This window comes from Corvus hawaiiensis, chromosome 12 (assembly GCF_020740725.1).
Source record: "Corvus hawaiiensis isolate bCorHaw1 chromosome 12, bCorHaw1.pri.cur, whole genome shotgun sequence".
NCBI classification, from domain to species: Eukaryota; Metazoa; Chordata; class Aves; order Passeriformes; family Corvidae; genus Corvus; species Corvus hawaiiensis.
The window spans coordinates 20,321,199-20,347,831 of record NC_063224.1 but is presented as its reverse complement, the minus strand read 5'-3'; the positions used below and the strand labels follow the sequence as shown (position 1 = coordinate 20,347,831).

The window sequence follows — 26,633 nt, the reverse complement described above, 5'->3', positions numbered from 1 at the left end:
GAGCGAGGCGGCGCAGCCCGCTCGGACCGCTCAGTGTTCGGGGGAAGGGAAAGGGGCGAGCAGGGGTGGGCCCGGGGTAGCCAGCCAGTCGGACTCTGCTCGGGGGCGTCCGTGCTGCTTTCGAGTTTTACCCGCGCTCGGAACAAAGGGGATTCAGAGCACATGGCAGACACAAGTGCGGACACGCGTGGGCACGTCCCAGGGCCGGGTGAGCAGCAGCAGTTGTGAGAAATGTATTTAAAGAGGAAGGCTCGGACAGATCAGGGTAGGCAAAGAAAAACAATGTTCTTACCCTTTTTTTAAGGCCAGAACAAGACTAACATGCAACTTAAAATGTCCAGGTAGGTCAGATCACAATGCAAAATGAAGACCCATGACACAAAATCATAAATACTTAAATAATAATTAATAAATTAATCTTTATCTCCTACTGATTTGAATGTTGGAAAATACTAATGCCATTTACACACACAAAAATTTTTACTGGCAAAATACACAGAGCTGAAAACTCTTATGATGAATTACATTTTCATATACTTTCTAAGTTTCGACTACTAATCCATCCTTCTGGAATTACATCATTTCAGATCTCTAAGCAGACTTGCAAAGTACTGTCAGTTTATCGATAATCCATCACTAGTATTTCCATCACTAACTTTCAGATTTATACTTCCCACCAAATTCCAAATTATGTTGGTCAAATGATGTCAGGATGCTGCTTATTCACTCTGGGACAGAGAAGTTGGTAGAGTTTATACTGCAGTTTTGATTAATTTTGCCATAATCCATTTTCTTCAATGTCCTACACCCATCACTGAAATCACAGAATCAACCAGGTTGGAGATCATCAAGTCCAACCTACGACCCAACACCACCCTGTCACCCAGACCATGGCACTGAGTGCCACATCCAGGCTTTCTTAAACACCTCCAAGGACAGTGACTCCACCACCTCCCTGGGCAGCCCGTGCCAATGCCCAGTCACTCTTCCTGTGAAGAAATTCTTCCTAATGTCCAGCCTAAACCTCCCCTGGTGCAGCTTAAGGCTGTGTCCTCTTGTCCTGTCACTGATTGCCTGGGAGAAGAGACCAACCTCCACCTGACTACAACCTCCTGTCAGGGATGTGTACAGAGTGATAAGGTCTCCCCTGAGCCTCCTTTTTCCCAGGCTAAACAACCCCAACTTCCTCAGCTGCTCCTCACAGGACTTGTGTTCCAGACCCTTCACCAGCCGTGTTGCCATCCTCTGGACTTGCTTCAGCACCTCAACATCCATCCAGAAAGGGGAGGCCCAGACCTGGACACAGCACTCCAGATGAATACCGGCTGGTCTCCTGCCAGTGCCAAGAAAGGGACAGTCAGCTGCAGTTTGGTGCTGCTGTGGTGATGTGCTGCCTTCCACTCACACAAGATCAGTACATCCAGCAGTACCTGGTGCTGGCAAACACCAGTTCCAATGGCACCACACCAGTTAAATGTACTCAGCAACAGCTCTCTGACTAGCTAACCATTATGCCTTCATTAACAGGGTTAATTTCAAAAATAAATCACTTTGTAGATTCTTCTCCTTTTGTCCTTCACCTTTCCAAGACAATCGATGCTCTTCTTCCAGACATAACCATCCCCAGTTAAATCCATTGGTAAGTCAGTCCAGAACTAAATTTTCACCCATGCTGTTTTAAGGAGTCGGCAGAGTCAGTCATGAAATCATATAAATCAAGAGATATAAACACAGAACAGAACAGAAAGTCTGCCAGTCCAACTGTATTCTAACAGTTTTACTGGACTCTTTTGTGAGCCATGGCACATTAAAATTCCCAACATTGCTGCAAGGGCCTGAGTGTCAGAAAAGCAAGAACTGGCACAAAGTCTAAAGAGGCTCACCCAGGAAGTGCAAAACATATTAGACAATTCAGCCTTTCAAAGTTTAAACAGCATTTAAACAGCATAAACAGTTTGGCCTTACACTTCAGAAACAAACCCTTTTTAACATGCTCTCTTCTGCAACCTTGAGTTAAGCAGGATTCTTTTCATTTCTTTTGACTCCAAAACTGGAGCATGTCAGCCTATTATAAACATTTTTTCTAAATACTAGCAAATTATTGTTTTCCTTTATGCTTTAATTAAGGGTTATGTCTACCCTTGTGATAGATATTTAATAACTGGCAAATTTTTTTGAGATCTAATACACTAAGGCAGTCTTGCAGTGACTAGATGTTAATAGATATTAAAGATCACAGTGCCTTGGTAGGTAGAATTATAAATGACAATATCAAAGAATACGAAAAAATCCTTGAAGGAAAGTATTTAGTAAAAGAGAGAAAACATACTGTTTTACAAGTATCAAAACTAAAGAGTTTTTATATTTTAAAAAGTCTTCCTTCAAGAACTGTCTCAACATACAAATTCCAAGACTCAGTACTCACAATGATGAGCACAATGCATGGCAATTGCACAGAAGGTCCTACCTTTTTTTGACTTTTAACCACCACTTAAATGTTCCTGCAGCCCAGCATGCTTGTTGGTAGTTGGTATTGACACCCTCCTACATAAATGAAAACTTAAAAGAGACAAGAAAAAACATAGAAAACTAGAGTCAGTGAGAAGCCAACAACTTAAATGTCTGCTGAATCTGTCCCTCATTTTTATACAGTGAATTTACTTGGGTAGAGTCCTATCCAATGGGGGTTAAATATCATCTCTGAACTAAAGCTCTTACCAACTTCATGGAAGACAACTGAGTTCTGTATCTTAAGCTGCTCCCCCTAAAAATCTACAGAAGCCAGAGCAGGGGAGCCAGCCTGGAACCATGATCCTGGGCAGTTCCACTGGCTGGGATCCAGGGCAAGGGAAGGATGAGAAACCTCATCCAAGGCTATTTTGCAGTGCAGATAGTAATTAGAAGCCAAAATACACATCTGCCACAAGGTTAAGAAAATCTTTTCTTTGCTCTGAAATCTCTCGAGTAGACTCTGAATTTACAGGTAAAACATACAGTGTTTTAGCTACGGAAATGAATCACAATTTAGCACTTAGAAATCATAACTATTACCCCAACTGTGCTGTAATTCAGATTTGGCCACTCAACAAACTGCAGAGACTGGAACCCAGCAGGTCAGAAGTGCCTGACTGGGAAATCCCGATGGCTTGAGGGCCCCTTGGCCGAGCTGGGGTCACAAGGCTGCATGATGGAATGGCACAGTTAATGCTGACACTTCAATGTATTCATATGTTAGATACTGAGGTATAGATTGCATTTTAATTCTTAAAAAAAAAAAAATTAAAACCAAAATCACTTTGCATCTATCAACTGAATTAAGGTTGACCATGGTGCCTACAGCACAACGTATTTGCAACCAGCAGAAGCAGAGGAAGGAACATAAATGATATTTTATTATTCAGACACAACTATCACCATGTCTGTCCATACAAACTTTTTACAGCCCATCTCATCCCATCTATTTCAATATGAATTGTTCACTAAACAATTGGAAAAATAATGCCTAGTGAAGAGTGAAATGCTTCAAATTGTGTCTCTCTTGCTAGAAAAATTTCAGCCAAAATCATCAAAATGTCCTTCTCAGTCTTAAAAAAAGGTTTCAATTTTCCCTGATAAAAATAATTCTTAATTTCAAAAGCCTCTAATGATGAATTGTGCAAATAATTGGGAAAAAAATTGACACTTTGAATTTATAAAAATATCTCACTTATACCAAAACACTATTTATATAATTCTTGTAAAATTACAGTCTCTCTAAGAAGAAGAGTCTCTCTTCAGCTCTAATTATTTCAAATATGCAAAAGCATCCACATTTGGCACTTGATCGTGTGACTACAATCCTTGTTCTTGTAATTGTTCCTAAACCAGTAGAAAACACAGTATTTGTTTAAAATAATAATAAGGCATAACAGTAATCATACTTTGTTTAGTAGAAACAACTGTTATTATTCAAATCATTAAAAAGAATGCTATCTAATCCTTGGGAAAAATCTTGTGTTAAACTGGATAAATTAAAATTAATATCATTACATTTACAGAAGGCCTTTTATTCCATTGCTATATCCAGCACATTTCAATTCATAATTAGAAGAGATGCAATGAATGTTTCAAATGAAAACAAATCAATAAAACCTTAAAAATGTTTAATTTTTCCTACTAATAAATGGACCCAGTAAGAGTGTAGATAGTCAGTAACACATGGCCTGAGTAACACACACAGTTAATTATGGTATTTTAATTCTCAAACCAGAAGCATTTTAGTCTCATCATCTCTGCTTCCTGAGAGTGGATTGTGTGTTTTTGACAGCTGCAGGATGCGTTATGCTTCAAAGGAAAGAGGAAACCAGCTTGGGATGTCTTTTTGATTCCAGCACATTGTGACCTCCTGCCATCCCGACAGCTCTCCATGAAACTGGGCTGACACCGTGGCTGCCAGCTGACTTCTCCTATTTCACAGGGTATTTCTGGAGATGCTACGGTGCAAGACAATGAAAAATATCAGCCTTCAACAGAAGAGCTCAAGCTTTACAAACACTGTCAAGCTTTATCATTAATTAATTTCTCTTTCAGCTTGGGAACAAAAAGTTATGCAGTGAATGTTTTCCATGCCTTCATTGTTTCCATTGTCTCCAAGTTTTCTCTTAGACAGCAAAGTTTGTAGAGAGTGGCCCCATATTTGACTGTGTCTGGAAACCCCAGTATTCTAGAAATAATATCAACAGCATTTAAAGGAGTTGCTTGTATTGAAACAAATGTAACAAATTGCCGTACAAAAGTTCACCTCTTCAAAAGCCAGAAACAATGAAGTGCACCTGGAGCCATTTCCAATAGGTCTTGAAAATGACCACCTAAAAAACTACCATGGACTTTGGGAATGAAAGGACTCCAGAAAAACTGCTGGAAAATCATTACATCTGCTCCAAGTTGAACATCAGTATGTCTGAAGCACAGAACCAGCTGGTTTTGGAAAATATATTCTTTCCAGTCAAACAAGGAACAGTTTACTTGGGGAATTTAAATCTAAAATTTGGCTTGGGATTTTTCACTTAATTTTCATACATTTCTAATTAAAAATAATCTCTCAGTGGTATTTAGGGTGTTTCAACAAACCAACTTTTAAATATTTTTTAAAGTATTTCTTCTTTGCAAAAGACCATTCTGCTATAAGATATCAGCAGGAAATAAATCGCATTTCAAGTCCAAGGTGCTGTATACTTTAAAGAGAAAATTCATAGGCTTGCTTATAATTAACTCAACACCATTATCTGACAGCTCTCCTATAAACACTCATCCTGCTGCAGTATGTTTGCTTTCAGATTTTTGTCTTATGTTGGCTTTATTCCCTTTTTTCTCCTACTTCCATAAAACACAACACAAGACTCATAACTACATATCAAAAAGTAATTCTACTTTAGGGCTACTGGCTAATTACACTCATTCAAAATCTTCAGACACCTTTTATTCTGTTTAAGGCAGACATAAATCTCTTCTTTTTTTCAAACAATGGCCCACTTTATCAACAGCATGTGAAATTTGGAGAAAACCCTTGTTAGCAGAAATCACCTGAAATGCCCAAAACACCAACTTAATTAACAATTCAAAAATATTGCTGCTTCTTGATTTATCATAAATAACAGCAAATGAAAATGTTTTCAATTGTGTAATATTAACTCTCCTAAATAGAATTTAAAACCTTTAATGCCCATTTATTTTTCTGTTTCTTGGAAAGGTAGAATTTTTCTAAGAGATTACTATGTCAGGTATGGCCATTATGATCATCTCTAAAGCTTACCAAGAAGGTATATGTGAAAAAAAATACAGCAGATGTCCCCTTTCCAAAGTCTGTTACTGTCTCCTTCTCTGAGGTAGCAACTTCCTCTGTTAGTTCATTGCAGCACTGGGGATTTCTTATGCTACTCGTGTGCCTCGGGAGACATAATCTGGCAATTAGTGAGAACTAATGGATGCTTCAGAACTTTCCCTCCTACTGCAAAAGCTGCACACAATATATTCTGTAAAATTACAGACCTTCAAAATTTCATTGCTGTTGATTGCTCCCCACTTTCTGCAGTGCACAGGGCATCCTACTGCCTCACAATCATTCCTATTCTGAGTCAGGGAAATTAATTGTTAATATCTTTCTTTGTCCTCATCTCTGTTTCATAGGCAATGAAAGATAAAACTTAAATAAAAAAAGAAAAGAAAAAAGTGGGTTTTGTCAAGCTGAATTATCAAGACTTCCTTTATACAACATAAAAACCTGAAATGTGTGTTACTCTTGCTATTTTTTATGACTATAATTCATTCCATCAGTCTTTCTTACATGTATCTATAAAGTCATTCAGACAACAGAAATTATCTCAGTAAATACAGAGTTGGTTTTCATTTTGTGCCTGGAACAACCAGGCTTGCTGATATGAAATTTCAGTTATTACATTTAACATGGAAAACTATATATTTCAAAGATACGAAGTTACATTGATCTCCACCAAATGGGGCTTTGGCTCTCACTCAGGGTAAGATATTATGCAGTGCTACTTCCATGATAGCTTTAATTAAATCTGTTCTCTTTCTGGTCAGGTTGGGGACCACAGGAGGGCACAGCTGGCTGGGCCCTTGGCTGTGAGGACACTGGCCACAGCCCGGCACAAGCCAGTGCCAGTTCAGGCTCTGCCTCATCATCCTCAGCACAGCAGCAGGAGGCAAATGGAAACATATCCAAGGGTGACTCCTGTATTTGTAGCTGGCCAACTGAAAAGTGCATTTTGTTGATGCTCCATGAAAGAAATAGCAGCACTGGACTGCTCCGCTAAGCATATAAAACACCTTTTATCTTAAAATGTGTCCAACAGTGCTACAATGATCGTGGCTGGTACATTGGGGGTTTTCCAGTGGGGGCTTGTCTTTGTAGATATTTCCATATAATCAGATACTCAAACTGGATCTCTCTCTATTCATAAATGAGCCAATTTTCACAGGCTCAGGTGCAGTTATGGCTCAGATAGAAATTAACATGGTGACAATGAACCAGATTTGGTTCAGCTCCCTCGATAGCCCTTCCCAGCTGGAATACAGTTCAGGTCTCAGTTAGTAAGAGTGGGTTAAACAGCTCAAAAAAATATATCTGGCCCAAAGATTTTCTGCCTGAGGCAGAAGCAGAGCCAAACAGCAAAACAATCATTATTCTTTCCATTTGCAGGAAAGAATGACTTGCCTAACACCCCACAGGGAATCTGGAGTAGAACTAAACCTCAAAGCTGGTAAGCCCAGCGTGCTCCATCATCTGCCCGAAAAACATGGAGCAGACATGATACTGCTGTTTAGGACTCTTTGAAATTAAAAGGATTTTGACCCCACATGGACTCATAGGTATTCAGCACCCACAAAAAATAAAAAGCTACATAATAATGTTAAGAAAGACAGAAAGAAAATGCATCTGTGTTTTATGGAGGTTGCTGAAATGGATTTCCCTTTTTTAACTATGCTGTGGAGCTCAGTAGGAAAGCTGATTTATCCTGTGAGTGCACAGCAGTTGCTCCCTGCTTGAGCTGCTGTTTAAGTTTAATTGGAATACACAGCATTTGTGTAATGCTTCTATCATGGAGAACATTTAAGAAAAGCAGAAAGGCCCTTTCGGTTCAATACACTTATTTCTGTTGTGATCCTGATCACTGAACCCAAGTGGAAAGACGAACCACCAAATGATTTCTTTGCTGCTTGTTTTAGTCAATGACTCCAGAGGCAGAAACGGCTGCTTGAAGAAGAGAAGAAAAACAGGCCAGGACGGGCTAACTCAGGGGACTGGCCATGGGATATGGAGCCTTTCATCTACAGGTTGCTGAATCCAGCACAGGGCTGTAGCAAACAAAATATTATTACCATCAAATGGAGGTTCACTGGCCTAAAAGAAATCATCTAAATGGTTTCTGCTTCATACAGACACTCTCAGCAGAGAAATTATTGCTACAATTAGCAGTACTGCATAGCCATCAGTGAGATGGAAGCTTTTGGTGTTTCTTTACATCCCAGAAACAGAATGGTGTCCCTGAAAAAATCCTATAATGATTATTTTGACTAAGAACATTTATCATAAATGTAAACATTTGGGGTTTTTTCTTCATTTTTATCATTATTTTAGTTTTATTTAGGCCCCTTTGGTAGTTTTCTTTGCCTTTCCCCTTGCTATAGATCAGAAGATAAAAGTCTTCTACAAATGACTTTTCCTAAAAAGTAATTTACACGAATACTGTGAGGTGGAAAACTGCATCCTGTCCAAATCAGAGCCTTCCACTGTTAATATATTTGCATTTGGCTCAAACATTAAACACGAAGTATTTTTAACTGCAAACTTCCCCTTTTCCAGGGAACTGTGTGGCATTTTATCTTAGAGTATCTGTAACCTATAATCTATAATCTATAAAATCCACAGGATTTCAAGAGAAATTTTGGCAAATGTTACGACAGGCTAACTTCAATATTCGAGCAAAAGGACTGCCAGTGATTTGTTTAGTACCTACAGTGTACCTGAAAGGGATTTCCCACACCGCTGCCCGCAGGAGTTGGGAGCTGGGCTCGTGGGGTGGCTGCCAGGACACTCGTGCCCTGCTGCAGTGCCCACTTGCCTGTCTCACACCTTGATACTTTTGTCTGCCACAGAATCATACAGGGGCTTGAGTCAAAAAGGACATTTAAAAGTCATCGAGTCCAACCCCCCTGCAATAAGCAGGAACGTCTTCAATGAATTCAGGCTTCACAGAGCCCTGTCCAACCTGACCTTGAATGGTTCCAGGGATGGGGCAGCCATCCCCTCTCCAGTCAACCTGTTCTGCTGTTTCACCACCTTCCTCATGAAAAATATCTTCCCTACACCTAGTTTGAATCTACCTGCTTTTAGTTTGAAACCATTACCCCTTGTCCTATTGCCACAGGCCCTACAAAATATCTGTCCCTTTCTAGTTAATGTTTTCACTTTCTGTGACTGACACTTAGCCCAGTGGAGTGGCTCTCCTGTGGTTTATCCATGGGGCAGCAGCCTCTTCCAGAAGCCCTAAACAGCACTAACATACCCCTCTAAACTGAGAAGCAATGAACTACACTCTGACACCAAGCATTCAGGAAGGCTAAAGCAAAGACTGGATTCAGGCAGATATATCCCTGTTGCATTTTTTTATTCCAGTTAATATTTCTGATTTTATCAATCTCATTATGCAGGTACCAGTGTTACAGCAGAGGTCACACACTTATTCACAGTTTAACAGTTAAAGAGATGCTTGTGCTAAATAAATTTGTGCAGTTCCATTGTGAAAATTCTACGTTCAATAGGTCTCATCAAATGTTGTTGCCCCGATTGATTTAATAGTATGTTCAGCTGTAGAACAAAACATGCAAGGGCAACAGTTCAAGAGCCTTTTCTACTCTGGTGGTACATGTAATGTTTCTGCAGTTAGAAAACTCATATATACACACACATGCTCACTGGGTTTCTTTATTGACTAAGAAAAGGTCTCTGCATATTTATGGTAACAGTTCTGCAAAGTACTCCGAACATTATGCAATTTAAAGCCTTAAGACTACCCAAATGTAAGATTATTTTTAAAAACAGAATTACTGCAGACACTTAGAGGATGCAAAGAGATTGTTGAAGAGCTAGCAGCATATGACAATAAAAATGCAATTATGTCTGCGAAACTTCATATGCTTCACACTACAGAGTGTTACACAACAACACTAAAGATATGTTACATAGATAGTTAGAATTTAATTTGGGGGTATAACAGATTCCTGAGTCCATAACAGTCACTCCAGCAAGCATTCCATTTAGGCGAATCCACAATAATGCCTTTCCTATTTTGAAAGAAGATAGTGATCACAAAAGAGACAAGCTCTAGTGCAGTATATGAATGGAAACCCAAGGTTTTTTCTAGAAGGTGTAGAACTATTAAAGCAAGCTGGGATTTTGTAAATGTTAGCCTTCACAATTCTGCCTCTTGATTGTCTTGCAATAAATGGCCCATTTATTTGAACTTTTGGGGGGTTTTTTGACATTAGTTAGGTGCACAATGTAGTTTGACCTATAATTCTCAGCTCAGCAGCCAGGTATATCTCATACAGCCAGTGTTCCTCACACTGAGTTCTGGCTGTAGAACAACAGCCAGCTTTACTGTATGAGCCAGTTAAAGCACTGTGGATAAAAATCTGGTGCCAATGCATCATGGCTTCAGAAAAACAGCCATTATATCATATATCATGTAATTGTATTCCTGTAGTGAGGAACAAACAAAAAGTATCTCTGTGAACTATAGAGGCAATTAAGTTAATTGCTATTCTATGATGTTTTAAGAGAACACTATCCTTTCCCAAACCCATCACAGCAATGATTCTTTTTCTGTTCTAAGCTTTGGAGGATGACTATAAAAATCTACAGGAAATCACTGACTTTGATAGAGAAGACACACTGAGGGCCATGACTGAAGTAGAGACTTTTCTTTATTAAATTAATATCTGCACCAATTCACACAACTATCCAACATATCCCTTCAGTTCAGCTTTTGCTTTCCTGGTGTGAGGGGCCACCACAAAGAAAGGATGGGAAAAGATTGACCTCAGCAATGAGAACTGAAAACAACCCCAGCAACCCATCACATCACACTTCTGTCAGTCCTAACAGTCAAGATGAAAAGCCCCTCAGCTTCATAACCCCCCATCCTACAAGGCAAAGGCACAGGTTCGGGTGGCGTCTGACCATCCCACCCCAGGGAAGCAGAGCCTGAACTCTCCCTGCTCACCTGCAGCCTCTGACAGACTGTTTATAGACAGGGATGGAGGGATAGTGATGAACACCAGTAGCTTTTTTTCAAAGTGGAATTTAAATAACCTGTAACATAAAGGAAAATTTTGGGAAGGCAAAACAGGGTTGAAGAGGAGTGGCTGCTTTGCCATGTTTCTAACAATATCAGCAAGGAAGCAGTAGAGGAAAAGCAGAGAAAGGTAATCTCCTGGGACAATTATGGGTAGCCAACCCCACACTTTTCTGCTCCCAGAATTTTATCTAGCTAAAAATTCTCCACAGTCACCATGACTGTAACATGCCCTGAAGCTCCCCAGACCTCAGCCAACTTCTCAGAGAATTTCCACTTGTGACACACTCTCTCTGTATTTCTATCCCATTTTCCTCATTCTTGTGCCACAAGACACATCTCACCTGTCCTGTTGAAAGGTCCCCAGGCATCTGCAGGCAGCTGACACTTCTTGCAGCTGCTGCCTCTATCAGTGAAGCCATATGAGCTTCTTCCTTGGAAAATGGCTGCTCACTGGGTCAAGAACAGTTCTGCTCCTGTTGCTGCAAGGCTTTCAGAAACCCATGCAGAGGCTGCAGTAATTCATAACTTAGTTGATGCAGCCCGGAGGAAGAGAAGGGAATGCAGTGATCCAGTCTCCAACTGGATCAGACATATTATAGACAACTACATTTGTCTATAACAATGATACACCATAAGCTTTTGAGAAAAAAGAGATGATGCTACAGCCTTTCTCTGCGTCTTGTCCTGCCAGGCTCGGTACCTCCCAGTTTCTTTAATCACATGAAATCCAGCTACCTCACTCACAACCCTTTCTATTTCTCTCCCATTCTATTGAGTCTGTTTGTACCTAGAACCCTTTCATTCTTTTTTCTCTATGCTCATTTTCCACTAAATATTATCCTTCTGTATATCTATAATACCTAGTGAATTAAGTAATTTACATTAAAATGGATGCCCAGTGTGTTTACTGTAAAAAACACTCCCTAGACCAAGGTGTGGCAGACAACTCTCACACTTTCAGTAGGTTGCAAGGTAATGATTTTGTAGGCATTGACTCTAGAACAGGTTGCCTATTAGCTCACATACATATGTTCTTCTATTAACTACAATAGCACAGCCAAATGAGAACATGGCCACTCAATTCCTCACTGATACTGCCACAAGGAATGCAGCTGGAGCACAGTGTTAGCCATGGGGTACAAAATTGGTTATAACATCCATCCCTTTTGGAGGGGTAAGTGAAATGGGACTGAAAAGGCTTAGGTTTTTTTATAACACTGGAAGGAACAGTATCGAGAGATGAGATAAAACACCACCATTGTAAGGAATTAATGGTACATGAAACTGTATCTTTTTGTTCTCTAATGATCCTGTAAGACAGGGGTGTCAAACAAAGGTCAGGAGAGCAACAATTGGAAAGCTACAAAAACAGAGCAGTTAGGGAGAGGAAAAAAAAGCACACAAGAATGTCACTACCTATCTTTGTTAAAACCCCACACCCAAGTATCTAACTGCAAGTGTCACACCTGAGTGCCAGTCTCCTTTGATCCACACTTTGCTGTCTGGAGCTGAGCAAGCCATCACTTTACTGAGATTCTTTTCTTGCCAATGGGTAAAATACCTCAAAAGCAAGGAAGTTGCACACATTGACTAGAAACTCCTCAGGTGTTTTAGTATCTCCCACTTTGTACCCACCAGGCACACGTTTCACATGCAGCAGGAGTGTCAAAACAATGTATGTACATCTACAAATTCTTCATCTATTTCACCCTTTGGGAGAATAGCCACCATTTTCTGAAGCATGTAAACCTCATTTTATAGAGCAAATGAGTTATTAATGCAGTCCATGTATGAGGTCTAATCCTGGCACCCCAGGACTGCAGGCAACAAGCATGGTCCTGAATTCAAGACTGCACTGTCTGACACAGGAGGGAATACTTGGCAGGCTGCTGAAGTCAGCCAAATAAGCCTTACATAAATGCATGCCTTAATTTTATAGTAACAGGAAGAAAAATAATAGGGCTATAGGTCAGATGAAGTACACTCAGACACCCTGAATTTTCCCCTGATATATATTTAATACAAGAAATAGCAGATATATAGCAGCTGTAAGAGTCACTTGCTAATAATTAAGTATTTATGATTTCATCTCCTTGCCAATTTTATAATGCAGACTGAAGGAGGCAAAACATATTAATCTGATACACAGAACTTTTGTTTGGAAAAATAAAATCTCTCTTTACGTAGACCTGCACAGGCATCTAAAATACTGTTTACTTACCTCTACAGTTCTGTTTAATATGTATTTGGGACTAGAACATACCAGTTAAATGCTGACTCTCAAGTGAAATACTCTTCTCCCTGTTACTTGTGGAAAACAGAAATTTTTGCACAGAATCAAAAAATGAAAGAAGGTCATGACATTCTAGTGGGCTTTTTTATGGTTTATGAAACCCTTCATTAAACTTTTAGAAGACAAAGCCTGGAACAGCTTTGGGAAAAAGCAAAAACCTCAGAGTGCTTCTGGGGAACATCACCTGTAATTTATTCACTTTGAATGCTTTTTATGGTGCAGCTCAAGACAGATGCATGACATGATTCCAACATCCACAAACCCAAGGCATTAAGTAATTGAATCCATAACCAGAAGCTGGTAAATGGGTAGTCTTGTGAGTTATTCTCTAAGTGTGACATGGAGAACAGCTTGCTTCACAATCATTATTTTACTGTAGTGCAGAAATCACATAATGAGGACTTCATGCTGTTAGGATCCTAAGCCTTGATTGTTAGAACATTTCAGTCATATTAAAAAAATGATATATTGGAAGTAGATAGGAAGAAAAACAGTAATTGGAAGCTCAGCAGTGGGTTAAAGCCACAATTTATTTACCATTTCCCTTGCATTAGATGAGACATTAACAGGATTATTAATAAAGATTCTGTATTTGGTTTGTCTCATAGCAGCAACGTATCATCCTATTCTGCTGCCAAAAGCATGTCAGTATAGTTTTCTTAAGGCTGCAGAGAAATCTTATCTAGTCTAAAATTACTGAAATATGTTAATTTTTATAGCTGCTTGAATTAGTACATGACCTTTAAAATAGAGAGGCAAAAACCATACATCCATCTGATATTGATTTCTTGGTTACACAAGATGCATGCATTAAGGAAATTGAATTACAAATTAAAATTCAGCACTGCTTTATTAAAAATCAGGTGTTGATGAAAAGTGATTCTCTTCACAAGATGCTGTCTCGGGTTTTGAGACAAATCTTCAGGAGGAAACACTCTGGAGTGAGTGTCTCCCCCGAAGGGAAAAGGGCCTCCCCTTTTCCTCCATCAATGAGACAAATGGGTCACAAGAAGTGAAAAGTGGGAAAAAGAAACCAAACTGTTTATTAACACACAAACAAAACAGCGTACAATGGGATAAAAAACCCCTCAAAATACAACAAATTCCCGGAGAGGGTACAGCCCCCCGGGCTCAGACCAACTGGGACCACCCCACAGGCTCCCCGGACCAGCGAGGAGGGAAGGGAGGCAGTGAGGCAAGGGGAAGGAAGGGAAAGAAGAACAAGAAAAAACCCAACAGAACCTTTTCCCAGCTAGCTGGAACACAAAGGAAACCCAGAAGAGCAGCAGAGCACTCCCAGCACACTCCTGCCGAGCCTGCCGAGCCCCTGGAGCCGCTCACCGGCCCCTCGGCTCCGCGGCTCCGGCCCCGGGCCCATCCTAAAGAAACAGCGGCCTTGGGCACCGAGCGCACGGTGAGGGAATAAAGCGGCTTCACAACAGCACCCAGGACAGATGCTTTTCTAATTTCCATTGCAGTTGCTGTCACCAACTGTAGTTATTAGTCCCAGAAAAGCTGGGTTTATTTTTGGTCATGCAGTTAGAATTGTTTCATGCTTTTTTGCATTACTTTGCCATTTAGTTGGGACTACCTGATTCTGCGATCTATGACATTAAAAAAACCAAACCTGCCCTCCTTCAGCTGTTGCTCAGGTGCCCAGAACAATCTCAGAAATGGGAAGGGGGAAAGTGGACCAAGGGGTAGCCTTTGACCTCTGCAAATGTGAGCAAGTTTGATTATAGCAGCAGAAAACCTCTTATCAATTCACTTGTTTGCCAATCCAGCTTCAAAGACAGTTCACTATCTCAGGATAAAGAAAAATAAAAATATTCCTCTTAAAATGTCTCAAGTGAAACCATTCAGATTTTGCTGTGGCGATTTCTCAAGATACTTTATGGCTTTTATTTTTAAATTCTCATCATGAAAAAAATTATATAAAGTGTTCATTTTAATAGCTCGTAGAGCAACTGGAAGACAAGTTCATAAAAATAATGTGTATATGACAATTACGTATAGAAAATCTCCCATGATTTTAAGCAGTTCCCAGTTCATTTGCTCAAAGGAGAAATGTACTATGAACAGCTTTTTATTTGTTACTTTTATGTATTTTTGAATATTCAAACACCTTTTTTTTAATAAGTAATATACCTTAGGTCAATCTCAGAACACTAACTTTTAAACACAAACCCAGCTGCTGCAGATAATGATTAGATGAAAAGTCAGAAAAAAATAAACAGGAGGACTTCTGATCTCAGGTTAGGGAAGAGATGGAAGCAGCTTGCTTTGAAATTATTATTTTACTGCAGAGTAGAAATGGCATAATGAGAACTTCACACTGCCAGAAGCTGTAACCCTTGATTGCTGGAATACAGCTGTCACATTAAAAATGACGCATTGCCAGAAGAGTGGCATAGCTGCAGTAACCATAGACCTCACATCTGTGCTGCACTTGCCCAATTAAGGATCTTCTTAGTGCAAGTCTAGGCCAAGGTTAATGAAATTATTTAATATGCTTTATTGCAGCAGGGTTGTTCAAATCAGTCAGTGGAAAGCTACACTAAAACTTATTATTCCAATTGACAATAGAAAAAAACAGAAAAGCCAGAACCTATTGTTCTAACAAACCGTCCTTAAGAAACCATTGCACAGATCTACAGGTAGTTTAACCACATTGTTCAGTTATATCGACATAATGTAAAGATAAATGCTTAAATGAAATCAAAGAAAACAGTTTTAATCAGGACACTGATTAGGAAAAACAAACTTAAGTACATCTTCAATGCGGATCACATATCTACATGAAATTCCACATTTCTTTGTGAAATCCTATTCCCGTGAGCATGAGCCAGGTGATCTTCATTGTATGTCAATTTTTATTATACCCCTCCAAATAACAGCAAGCAGAAGTGATACTTGCAAGCCTGGAACTACAAACAGGATTGTAGCTTCCAACAAGAAGAACAACTTGCCACAGACTGAGCTATTCTGGTTCAAAACAAAATAAGGGCAAGCCCTTTCACTGCTGGTACCACCTACTCAACAAAACCCTGCCTTGTGTAGGAACTTCCACATTTCAGAAAGAGGAATAATGTGCTGAAATTCTACCAACCATTATTTCCTTACTGTGAATATCTTCATTATCATGAATGTACAACTTCCAGTGTTTGGATATGCTTGTCTATCTTGAGGGTGGTACAATCTTTAGCTCTGGGAATAAATACCTTATCGTGAAAACCCCATCAGAATTCATTTGAAGTCTTTCTTGTCACTCTGAAGACTTCAGTAAGCCAAGCAAAACCCTCATTATATAATTCACAGTGATCTAAGAAGGTCTTTGATACTGCAAATATTACAGAAAATCCTAGAGCAAGTCAGATTACATTGGATTAAACAGAGAATTTTTGTAGAGTCTCAACTGGGTAGACAGCATCTTCATGTCATTCATTAGATTTGGTTGTTTGGTGGTTTGGGTTGGGTTTTTGTTTTGCTGTGGTGTTTTTAATTTGGGAGGTGAGGGGGTGGTCCCCTCTTTCTCAAGAAAAGAAAGAACTTCACAGCTGGGATTTAACCCCAGCCAGCAACAAAGCTCCACACAAGGATCACTCACTTCCCCCACCCACGGTGGGACCAGGGAGAGAATTGGAAAATAAAAGGGAGAAAACCCACGGTCAAGATAAACACAGTTTAACAGGTAAAGCAAAAGCTGCCCACACAGGCAAAGCAAAGCAAGGAATTCATTCCCTGCTTTCCATGGGCAGGTGCTGATCACCGCCAGGAGATCAGGGCCACATCACACTCAGCAGTGATTGGGAAGGCAAACGTCATCACAGCCATTGTTCCCCACCTTCCTCCTGTTCCCCAGATTTACATGACCCTTGGGTCATTTGGGGTCAGCTGTCCCGGCTGTGTCCCCTCCCAAATTCTCGTGCACCCCCAGCCTGCTCCATCGTGGGGCAAGGAGCAGAAAAGGCCTTGACGTTGTGTAAGCCCTGCCCAGCAGTAACAAAAACATCCCTGTATTTTAACACTGATTTCAGCACAAATGCAGAACACACCCTCATAGTGGCTACTGTGAACAAAATGGACTGAATCCCAGAGAAAGTCATAATATTCATTAATTAACATTTGGTGACAGGAGAAAAGGAAGAGTTACTAGGAAGGTTCTGACTGAGTTTGAGAGAAGCAAGTTAAAAGTAAACACCAATAAGGAGAGGGAGAATAAAGAATGTCACAGGTCAAAGAGAGCTCTGTGTTATTATGGACTCATGGTTTATGTGACTGGACAGGAACACAAGGAAAAGAAAACAAACTGGACACTCTGACAGGCAGTGCATTACCAGAACTCTGGGCTTTTCGTTTGTGGTTTGGTTTTTTTGTTTGGGGATTTTTGCTGTTGTTTAGCTTTGCTTTTGTTTTTTTAAACCTTTGCATAAACTATTTAAAACAGGTGAGGAAGATATGGAAGCCTGTCTAAAGTCAATATTCTGGTTTTACCATGAGCTCTGGCTAGAGGCAGTGGATGATGTGGTGCACCCGTGCAGACTCATGCCTGCCAGACTCTGGGTCTGGAGGGGGGATAGAAAAGGAGGGAAAAAATAAACAAAAAGAGAAATGCCACATGTGTCATATTGACAATCTTGAGCAATCAAAAACCATGAGTCAGACTCAAAAATACCATAAATTTAGTCTAATAAAATTGAGACTTGAAGTAGCAAAATGACAAATCTGATTAATTTTATTTTGCTACATGTTTTGAAAGTGTCTTTTGATCCTATTTTTGTGGCAACTCACTTCATTTCCCAAGTGACACTAGCATAAGAAGAGGCAGAGGAAAATCACCTCATAAAAGCATGAATAGAAATACTGCCTTTCCCAGTGACCTGCAATATTTTGAGTTCCCCAGTTAAGGAACAGAGCAGATTATGATTTGGCTTTACAGCTTTATTAAACTCCATGAGCACTGATTGGCATGAAATCATTTATAGGAGCAGCAGCATTAGAGATTTAAGTGATAAAACCCCACAGACATCCTTCAGTTGAAGCTCTGCTTCCATGTTCCCCACACACCAAAAAAGACTGCTGATGCCTCTGGTACCCATTCATCTCCTCCTGCCTGCAAAAAAACCCCTACTAGGCTTCATGGAAGGAAAAAGAGAAATGTAGCTGACCTTGCAGCTAGATACCTAAGTGTCTTGCAAGAGGGATAGGAAGAGCTGATACTGAAAATATCACCTACCTTTGTAAGGCAAAAGATCATTTACGAAAATGTCCTGCTGTGAGATGCAACTGGGGAATTTGAATAGGTCCCTATGACAGAGCTCGAAGCCCATAGGGGTTTAGGATTCACTGAGGAGATTGGACTTGTGCACCTGGGCAAAAAGTTCAGAAAGAGATGCCCTAGAAATGCTTTTAAAAATGCAGAAGTAGTTTTTGCCCTATGCCTTTTTTTTTGCCCAGATTGAACAGTTAATTGGACAAAAAGCTAAGACTTATGATTTGGGTAGGTACCAGATATGGAAGACAGCTTTTCCACTCTTTGGAATGGTAGCAGGCAACAGGAAGCTTGTTAGTCTACTGTTCATAGAAAATTTCACTCTTACAACAAAGTCTCCTGATTTTCTAGACAAATATTTTTATTTCTTCATACATACTTATCTAGAGTGAGTGAGTACTATGTGCAAAGCATCTCAAGCCTCCTCATGATCATTTCTCTGTCTGTCTCACTACAGTTTGGCACTAGCTCAGATAACCACTGAATAATTTAAACACCAACAACACCTATTAAGATGAAGGAAGAATTTCTGTAGTTCTCGTACTGTCATAACATGGACATACTAAAACAGAGTGGAAAAAATATACATGCTTGGGTGTAGCTATATTAATTTTCAAATAATTTGGGCTTTAACCATTAGCAGGTACAAAAAAAGAGAAAGCTTCATGAAGTGAGGAAATTCACCTCAACTGTGAATCCAGTCATTGTGACTTTAATGGATATGAAGTGATTTCTACCAGTACAGACTTAGCTCACTGAGCAGATTCATATTTGCAAGCTTCATTAAATACATACACTTACCATTTCCAATTGCAGTGAAAACAGAGATAATTTTAACACCACCCTTATTTTAAAATAGCTCAACCCATAGCATCAAATTGTGTCATGCACTGCCAAATAAAAATAGTGTTATCAGTCTTTATTTGATAATGCTGGTAGAACAAAGCAGTTCCAAGCTCAGAGCACAGAGATGCTGAGAGGCCTGCAGCTATTTCTGGGGAAGGCTAGCAGTCATGGAATTTGTTCAGAAATTCTTTAAAATGTGACAAAGGGAATTAAGGTTAAACTCCATGTAAGAGAGAGTATTTTTTACAGTTTATGTTCCTATTACTTTATTTTTCTGATATTGAAGGTAGAGAAGGTTATCTGGGCAACAAGATTTAACAAAGATAGAAAAAAAAAATAGATGTATTTCCGATGTTTTGCTATTAGGACTTACAAAAGAATTTAATAAGTTGAATTTTCCTATTAATGCAATTGAAAATTTAATGAGTTTCTTAATTTATGACTTCACAAGACTTGAATTATAAAACAATAACATAAGCTGCACTCTAATTGCCTGAGTATGTCTGAAGATGACAGCGTGTTTAGGCTTTCACTTGAGCATCTAAAAATATTTTAACAAATAGCACCAAAAAAAAATGCAGTTGTTCAAAGAGACATTGCAGAATTATTTTTGTGACAAATAAAACCATTCTATTAAAGCATTATCTTCACTGTTATATTCCACATTGTAATGGGGAATTTCCAAGCCCTTTGCTTAATATTAATACAGTTCTGTGGCACCCTTGAGAGCTTGTTAAGAAAGATTATTCCCACTAAACCAATAACCAGAAACAAGACTGAGCTGGTAGTACCATGGAACTTTAGGGGTGGAGCCAGGTCTTAGAAGGCATGGAATGAACTCAGCTCTTTTAAATGTGCCTGCAGTTGCAGACAGGTCTCTCTTGAGAAGCCAGAGCTGTTCTTTGCCCTGTTCCATGATCCCTTTCTCTTGAATGACTTTCACATCCATTTCCAAACATCCAAAGAGGTCACCGTGCTGGTCTCCTGCAGGTGAGCCCAAGCCTTGCAGCTGGAGCCCTGGACCCAACAGGGCAGCTCCGTGCCCTGTCCTGGCCCTGCCAGGCTGCGCTGCAGAGCCATCGGGCTCAGCCCAGCGCGGGGCTCGGCTTGCTCAGGCCACAGATCTTATCAGGACAGCTCCTCACCAGCAGACAAGGAACAAAGGATATTTCTCACATGAAACTCAGATTTTGAAATGTATCTCCCATTATCCCAAACAAACGTTTTCCTATCAAATAACATTTAAAAAAAATATTTAAAGGATTTATATCTAACAGTTTTATGCTCTTTCATGACACTTTAATAATATTGTTAGCTACAAAATTTGTACAATACATAGGAGTTGACATGTTAGCTTATTTTTTTAATTGCCTGTACTGTTTTCTTCACAACAGGAAATACACAAGGAAAATGAAAACACTTCATATTGCATTAGTAGACTGAGTGGGCGGATTGGTTGATTTGGGTTTTTTTAAACATATTGATACTTCTGAAAGTCATAAAATATCTATTCCAGGAAATACCATTATAAGAGAAACTGAATATTCCCAAAATGAGAACTTCCTAAATTAATCTGGTGTTTTCATTTCATGAAAATTTACACTCTAATCTTGAATCAAAATCCTGTTTTCACCTGGATCTAAACTGAAAAAAAAGTAGTACAGTTTTTTATTTTGTCCTTTGGAAGAGAGCTTTGTTGTTTAACTACCCACACATTTGCACTTTGTCACCTGGAATAACATTATTCCTAAAATTGAACTGTTATTATACCTGTCTGCCAGTCTTCCCATCAGGTGGTGGCAAAGTTGGGGCAGACCCAAAAGTTTCAGAGTTCAAGTAAATTCCAGTCCAACTCAAATTAGCTACTTACATAACATCTGTTAACTCTCACAGTCACAGTTGTTCTCTCTCCAACAGGACAACTGGCAGCTTTTTTAAAGGTCCCAGACCTATGTGGCAAAAAGGAGCGATTTCTGGAGTTTCTGGTTGCTGTAAGAAGGTGTGCATCACTTTCTCATTGTGCCGGCTATGCTATCAGACCCTTTATTGCAAGAATACAAAAAACTCATTGCAAATGATCGCAGTGACATGTGGCAGTTCCTTCCTGAGGAGACAATCTAATTATTTCAGAATTTTGCATGCTTTGTTGGTGGACCTAAGTGATTTGGAAGGCTGTGAGGGACTGTGTCTTGGTTTGAAAGACAGGTGTCTGCCAAGGAAGGCAGGAGCCTCCCTTGAAATGAAAAATGGAACCCTCTTCCCTCTGAATTATTGTAATTTTGAACTTAAGGGGCTTTCAGGCAAAGATATGGGAAATCGGAATAACAGTTCTTTACTATTATATATCTATATGTGTATAACCAGTCAAACAAACAGCAATAACTATGGCACTAACAGCAAACAATCACAAACCCAGTCCCAGCCTTCTCGGCTGTGTTGGGGTTTTAGTTTAGTCTTAGTTTTTTCCTGTTAAAGAAATTTTTTCCCATATGCATGTTGCTAGGGGACAAATAGCTGTACTTAAGAAAGACAAAAAGGGGGGTGGGGCGGGCCTGGCTACTCCTTTGTCTACACCTGGGTGTGGGGTCAGTTCGCTCTGAGCATCCGGAGAGAGAAGCTGCAGAGAAAGGAGCTGCTGCTTCTTTCTTTTCGGCCGTTCTTTCTTCCTGCTGGAAACAACGCCGGGACCCCAAAAGCCGCTTTCCCTGCCCTGCTGGAGGCCGAGCTGTGGCTGCCCTGCCCCGCTGCTGCTTCGAGCTTTCGCTACGCTGTAGCCCTGCTCGCCCTGCCTGCCTGGGCCTCCGTGGGGTTCTCCCACCTGGATACATCTCGCCTGCCACCCGGGATTTGCGTTCGTCCCTGCCATTCCAGCCTGCTGTTCCCGAGAGTCCGGGATCGGCTGCCCAGGGGTTTGTGAAGCCTTTGTCCCATCCCTTCCCGGGATCCCAGGGCACCAGAGCCGCGGGTTTCCCGAGCTCGCTCCGGAGCGCCCCCTGCAGCCGCGGGGGAACCATCGCACCTGCCCTGCTCACCGGGAGCCGCCAGCGCCCCTGCCGGCTGCGAGCGGAACTGCACCCGAGGGGAAAGGGCCTGACAGCCGAGAAGGCTGGCACTGGGTTTGTGATTGTTTGCTGTTACTGCCATAGGTATTGCTGTTTGTTTGACTGGTTATACACATATAGAAATATAATAGTAAAGAACTGTTATTCCTATTTCCCACATCTTTGCCTAAAAGCCTTTGATTTCAAAATATAATAACTTGGAGGGAAAAGGGGTTATATCTGCCACTTCAAGGGGGGCTTCTGTCTTCCTTAGCAGACACCTGTCTTTCAAAACCGAGACAGGCTGTCAGGCCCTTTCCCCTCGGGTGCAGTTCGGGGCACTCCGGAGCGAGCTCGGGGAGCACGCGGCACCGGTGCCCTGGGATCCCGGGAAGGGATGGGACAAAGGCTTCACAAACCCCTGGGCAGCCGATCCTGGACCCTCAGGAACAGCAGGCTGGAACGGCAGGGACGAGCACAAATCCCAGGTATCAGACGAGATGTATCCAAACTCCGGAGCTGCAGTGGAACCCCCCGGAGGTCTCGGCAGGCAGGACGTGCGGGGCTACAGAGTAGTGAGGGCTCAAAGCAACGGTGGGGGCAGGGCGGCCATAGCCCGGCTCCCAGCGGGGCAAGGAAAAGCGGGCTTGGGAATCCTGGGGTTTTCCCTGAGCCACCCCAGCAGATGGTGAACAGGACCCTCTTTTAGTAAGGTGGGGTGTTAGGGTCCCGGTGCAACAGCTGCTCCAGGGAGCAAGCTCCACTCATGGTAGAAGGGAGGCAGCTGAAAGCAGAAGCCTGCAGAAGCCTGCAGCAGCGAAGAAACTCCCTCCACAACGATGGGAGCCCTCCTCTCCCTCTGAATGCGGAGAACACCAGCCAGCCAGGGGCTGTACCCAACCCCTTTTCCCAGTTCAAATCTCAAGGTATCCCCCGCCCTACAGGAGAAAACCCCAGGTGAAAGAGAGTAGCCAGATGGACCCCTCCTTCTGTGGCCAAGGTCTTTTGTTTTTCTTAAGCACCCAGTAATTTGTCCCCCTGGCAACATATATGGGGAAAATTCTTTTAAGAGAAAAAGAAAATAAGGAGAACTCCTAAAACCCCAACAGACTGAAATGTTCCAGGTTAATGGCTCAAACCATTGGCCACCGGCAAAAGCAGCGGGGCCTTTGCTGGCACAGGGAGCGCCCGGGGGCACAGGGGGGGAGCACCCAGCCCGGAGGGGACGAGCCGGGCCTGGAGCCAGGGAAGGGCAGAGGCCGATCGGAAGCAGATCCGGCCAGGTGGGACAGGGCTTTGGAGCAGGGCAGCGCCCTCCCTTACACAGCTGGCCCAGCTCTGGGAACCCGCCCGGGGCAGGCCCGGGACATGCACACAGAGGGCTGGAGGTTTCCATCCCTTCGCATGGGCCATGCCTGGCTCAGCTGCGCTGCCGGGAGGGGCAGGGCCATGTCTTAGAAGGGGCCATAAACCATCAGAGCCCCCAAAGTGCCCCGGGATCCACAGTGTGACATCAGACAGTGCAAAACTCCCCCGGGGGAGGTACCTGGGTGTTCACCCAAACCTGAATGTGCATTAACCCACGGAACTTTGTGTTTCCCCCACCACTGATGGATGAAGACTTTGGCCACTTTCACCATCACTTCAACAAATGGACATTGAAATTGCAATGATCAAACTTTGTTGCTGGATCCATGGATGGTGACTTTTCTACTCTTCTCCTTTCTGTCTTTCTTTCTTTCTTTTCCTAACTTCTTCTTCTAGGAATATATTGTAAACCAGACTAGAAGTTCCAGTCAATGTCCTACTGAGTGCCTTGTTGTGCCTGGATATGTTCAAGTTGGCTAAGTTTGAGTTTGCTAAGTTTAAGTTTGTCAAGTACCTTATTTTGGATGTTGTCTTAAAATTTGCCAAGTATTTATTCTACCTTAATGTTTTAAACTTTGCAAGTAAAAGTTTGTTATTGAACCTCCTAAGAATTTTCCAGAAATTCCAGAGTAAATCAAACAACCTTCCCCTTTACCCACTGAGTGGATCAGAGCTGTGAATGACTAATTGATATCTAACATTGCTTAATTTCCTACCCAGACAAGCAAATGGTTTCTATCATTCAACATACTGATTCTTTTTTTTTTTTTTAAGAGGGCAACTTCTGGTTTTTGCAGTCAGGCTCAGAGTTTGAGGAAGGGGAGAAAAAGAAAGAAAAGAAGGATGCTGTTTATGGGCATCAGTATTGAAACTGTCTTCCCTGGCCTGTTCCTTTCTCCTCCCTCTAAAGAAAAGACATAGAGGAAGAACATGAAAAGAAGTAGTTTCAGGGTCTAACAGTGCCATTTGTCACTGCCAAGATGCATCAGTAATACAGAATTACAAGAGGGAACAACTGAAAGGTTAAGGATTTATCTAGAACATCTGAAATGGATATTAAACTGAGATTTATAGCGAAGTGATTAATGAAAATTAATGTTTTCTGTCTTAGCTACTGTAGTACTGAAAACAAAGAAACTTGTTCCCTTTCCAGGAGCCATCATTGACCTCTTCACTTGCTAGCAACACTGGAGTAGGTACATATGTTAAACATTTTGTATTTTGACTTTAATGTGCAGAAATTTCGATGAGAAAACAAATATGTTCACAGGAGTGGAGTTCTGTAAGCACAGAGGCAATGACTTCTGGAGATGATTGGGAGAAACAGGTTTTAAGTGTCTAAAGGTGGTTCACTGCCTGCCGAGACTAAGACCCTCTGAGCAATAAAAAATTTCATAAAAGCTCATAAAGGCAGTTTTATTGGTTTTGTAGAGCCATCATCAGGATTTTCCTTTCAATATCTATCTAGTGACATGCTTTTTAAAAGAGTTATAGGCTTGCAAAGTTACAGGAGGTATTTAAAAGACATGGAGTTAAGGACGTGGCTGGTGGGGGGCTCAGCAGTGCCGGGTTAATGGTTGGACTCGGTGATTGCAAAGGATGTTTCCAACCAAAACGATTCTTGTAAAGATCAATGAGAAACGAATGTCAGCATTACAAGCACCTTCATGCCCGTGCTGCTTTGCAGGTTCACCATAATTCAGCGAGAGACGGGGGTGCTGCACAAGCTGACTGAGCAGGAAGTGAGCCACATAAAAACCTGTCTGGTTCAGCTTTCAGTACAGAACCCAGCTATGGACTGCATGAGCTTCTAGAATACTTTTTTAAAAATATGAAATCCCAAACCTGAAGTGTTTCATGTATATTAAAAATAACAGCTCCTGCTGTAGAAAGAAAGAAAAAAACATTACTATTTCCATGTTGTTTTTTGCCATAAGTGTACTTTCTCTATTTTTACCTCTGAATGTGGACACTAAAAATCAACTAAAATATCTTCTGCTCTTATTAGACTGTGTTTAACAAGATTTGAGCTCTTAGTGCTGTAACTTACTCTCTAAAACACTAAAGAGACTTGTAGTTAATTTAAAATAATGTTTCCTTGGAATGAAATCAGCAGTATTCTTATAAAAATATAGGATATCGTGTTCATTACTATGTCTCTCAATTTCAATAAAGGTGATGTATAGAAGGAAGAAGTTTTTATTTAATAGTTTTGAACTAGTAGTAGCATTTTACATGTCATGAATATCTGGACATTTATTTCTGTTAAAGAAGACTTTAAATACAGATAAATATAATTAAATACAGTGGAAACAAACAGCATTCTTCACCTAATGCAGTGTTTTTGTATTACTTTATTTTAGTATTCAGTAATTCTCTAATTCAATAACAAGTGAATCAGGGTTCCTCAGTCCCCGTGTAGATTTAAGGCAAAAAATCCCTATCTGGATTTCTAATTCTGTGTAAGTTTATTGCTTAAACAAAGCCACATACAGTTAAGGGAAGGCAGAAAAACATTCAAAACATTAGAAATCCTAATAGGCATTTCTCTTCTCTTAAGATGTTTCCATACATTCATTTTGGCTACTGTGATGCCTTTAGGGTGTTGACAGAGAAGAAAGAGAACCCTGAGAACAAGGGAGAATTTGTGCAAAGCAGTAAAACGGACTCATTCCTTTTGGAGGACTCAGAGAGGAGATGGTTTAAGCAAAGATACTACAGCTAGTTTTAGATCTCTGTAATCTTAACGTAACAGACAGGAATTTATTTGCATTATTTTACTGACAAAGGTGAAATCATATTTTGAAATTACTGGAACACATTTTAAAGAGGGTTGGTTATGCAGATTTTGAGAATATGACCAGAAAGTAGTACTAAAAAAAGAAAAACATTAAAACTACTCGATATAACAGCCACATATCCTATCCACATCCAAATTTGTCTGAAACACTCTA

At 40.8% G+C, this 26,633-nt stretch overlaps 1 protein-coding gene across 13 annotated transcripts in view; it reads left to right on the top strand.

Moving 5' to 3' along the window:
• Nucleotides 1-26,633, top strand: part of CHST8 (carbohydrate sulfotransferase 8) — a 188,108-nt gene that overhangs the window by 140,362 nt on the left and 21,113 nt on the right. Inside the window, exons 2-3 of one of the 13 annotated variants that reach the window (XM_048316326.1) lie at nt 21,188-21,269; nt 24,791-24,875. The exons of 11 other annotated variants lie outside the window; for them this stretch is intronic. The gene's annotated coding sequence lies outside the window, so the exon portion shown is untranslated. The remainder of the gene's footprint in view (nt 1-21,187; nt 21,270-24,790; nt 24,876-26,633) is intronic. One more of the 13 variants, XM_048316328.1, reaches the window with a different exon arrangement.